Below are 2,860 nucleotides of genomic sequence, written 5' to 3' on the forward strand. Positions count from 1 at the left end.
TGCCGCACGGAGGTGTGTCAAGGACGTTTTGTGCCCCCTATCGGCGGGTTAATGAAACGGGATAACCCTTTCAGAAGCGCACATAAAATGCCATACACTGTTCGCCGTGCTTCTCACGGTCATCGCGTATTTCCGGTCTTCGTCTTGACGCCTTTAGCACTACCTTGTGTAAAACTGAGAAATAGTCTCTGGGTTAGTACTTAACTGTTCTATTGTAATTGTGGTAGCAGGCAAACACGTTTTGAGTGTCTTGAATGAAACATCCTGCTAATTTGCCAGAGCTTAGCCCGCCTTTAAAATATCGCGGACGTAGTCAGATGGACCACATTTATTCCACTGCACCCATTATTGTCTTAATAGGAATATATAACAATGAAATATGTACCATGTATGAACGCTAAATGACGTGTCTCTGTTGTCTACAAACATACATTTAATGATGTGTATATTCTGGGAGTTAAACGTTTCTTACTTACAGAATTACTCAGTTTCACACACGACACTGTTGACAACGTCTACATTGGATCTGGACCCTTGGTTGTGGAATGAGTGAGTGAGTTTGGTTTAACGTCGCTTTTAACAGTATTCCAGTTATATCACGACATGTCAGCTTAATGTGGGAGGAAAGCTCGAAGTGATGCAGGTCTCAGACGTTTACCACTTCGGTGAAACCCACGAGCACGGGTGAGGTGCTGACAACCTAGAAACATAATCGGGGCGAACCGGGATTCGAACCCACGATCATAGGTTTCTGACGTGCCCAAAGGACGCAACTCTGCACAGCTAATTGCAGCGCCTTAGACGACTGGGCCACCCGTGCCCCTTCTTGGTTGTGGTTAGCAATATTCCAGCAATATCACGACAGGGAACACCAGAAATAGGCTTCACACATTGTATCCATGTGAAGAATCGAACCCGGGTCTTATGCGTGACGAGTGAGCACTTTAACCACTAGGCTACCACACTGCCCCTAACTCTAACTTATTTCTTTCAAACTTTAAGACCAGTGACCTATGCTTGCTGTAAGAGGCCACGAACGGGATCGGGTGGTCAGGCTCGCTGACTTGGTTGATGCATGTCATCGTACGTAACCCAACTGCTTAGATTGATGCAGATGTCAATCACTGGATTGTCTGGTCCAGGCTCCTTTATTTACAGAACGTCGTCATATGGCTGGAATATGGCTGAGTGTGGCTTTAAACAATAAACAAACAAACAAACAAAACTCTAACCTGCAGATGTTTGTTTGTATTTGGGCACTAATATGCTGGACCTGCACAACATGTTTCATCAATGTTTCATCAATGTTTCATCAATGTTACCCTTGATTTATTTAGGTTGGTTGGACGGAAAACATAAGGGCATTAATATCGAATATCATATTATATCGATACTGAGCAGTTGGGTAGCCCAGTGGTAAACGCGTTGGTTAGCCACGCCAAAAATGAGTTCAATTCCTCCCATGGAATCACGTGAAGTGAATTATTTGTGCTCCTGGGGTGATGTGGTGTTTAGACTTTGCTCACTCACTCAAGTCATGAAAGGCGCCACAATTCACTTGCAGTGTTGCGTCGCTTAGGCGTGCCAGAAACCTATGATCGTCGGTTCGAATCCCGGTTCGTCCTGATTATGTTTCTAGGTTTGGGAGCCTCATACACGTGCTCGTGGGTTTCACCAAAGTGGTAAACATCTGGGACCTGCATTACTTTGTTGCACCCCCACCCCCACCTGCCCCCTCCCACCTCCCAAGCTTATACCTGTGATTTAAGTGAATAACTGACAAGTACCGTTAAACTCAACTCTCACTATTTGAGTTATATCTTGAAAATCCAACTGTAAAAATATCAGTGTATCATGTAACCATTTCCATTTGCCATAGAAATTGAAGAAAAGTCGATAAAATATGACATCTTCTTGTTTACACGATCAAAGACTCAAATCCAGATTTCCCATTTGCTGATAATCATTTCTTAAGACAATTAGGCAAAGATGATTTTCGAATTGATAAGGAACCGATGCGTTATGTTTGTCGTTTTAAGAATAATTTAATTTAAATTAAATTAAACTTTTATATTCGTATTGGCACTTATACTGAGTTAAATTAAGATATAAAACACAAACACTTACATTTTAACATATTCACTATTCAATACTTTCAGTTCCAGGTTAAAGTTATTACTTTGCGGTGATCAATATAACATTCGCCAGTAGTTTAAACGCCATAAACATGTCAATTAGATCATATTACCATTCAGTGCAGACATTTATCTGTAAGGCGGCCGATGAAATTGCCTCGCCATCGCAAGCAGTCGTAAAATATGTCATGATCACCATCAATAGCTCTGGTTTTCCTCATCCCTGTGGGAGCTACACAAGTCGGGCAGCGCAGTTACCCCTTCAGGCGAAACTCTTAAACTGATTCAATCACAGTGATGTACGCTGTCAGTATTATAGAGTCCGTGACTGGATATTTACATATCGTGGGACTAATTTGAACACTGATTGAATCAACTTTCATTGGGAAATTTAACATAACCAATAATGAAATCGAGATCATGGTATTAAGGTCTTCGTGTGTTACCAGTCTGTCTTAAATGTTAATGGTTAATATAATTACGATTTAATTATTTAATCACATTTTGTATACCATTTCCGAGGACGGGGCAGTTATTTCGAGAACTATCATTGCAGGAATGGTTCTGTATGTATTAAAGGACTTGCAATCAGGATAGACTATACAAGTCGTCATTTCCCCTTTGTCGCTAATAGAACGTATGATATGAGTTTATTTACCCGTCGACTATTTTGTTCATCTGTCTAATCGATCACCCATCTTCCATCTGTTAGCACTGAATTTAGG

This window comes from Haliotis cracherodii, unplaced genomic scaffold (assembly GCF_022045235.1).
Source record: "Haliotis cracherodii isolate W230 unplaced genomic scaffold, xgHalCrac1.p SCAF_18, whole genome shotgun sequence".
Lineage (NCBI taxonomy): Eukaryota > Metazoa > Mollusca > Gastropoda > Lepetellida > Haliotidae > Haliotis > Haliotis cracherodii.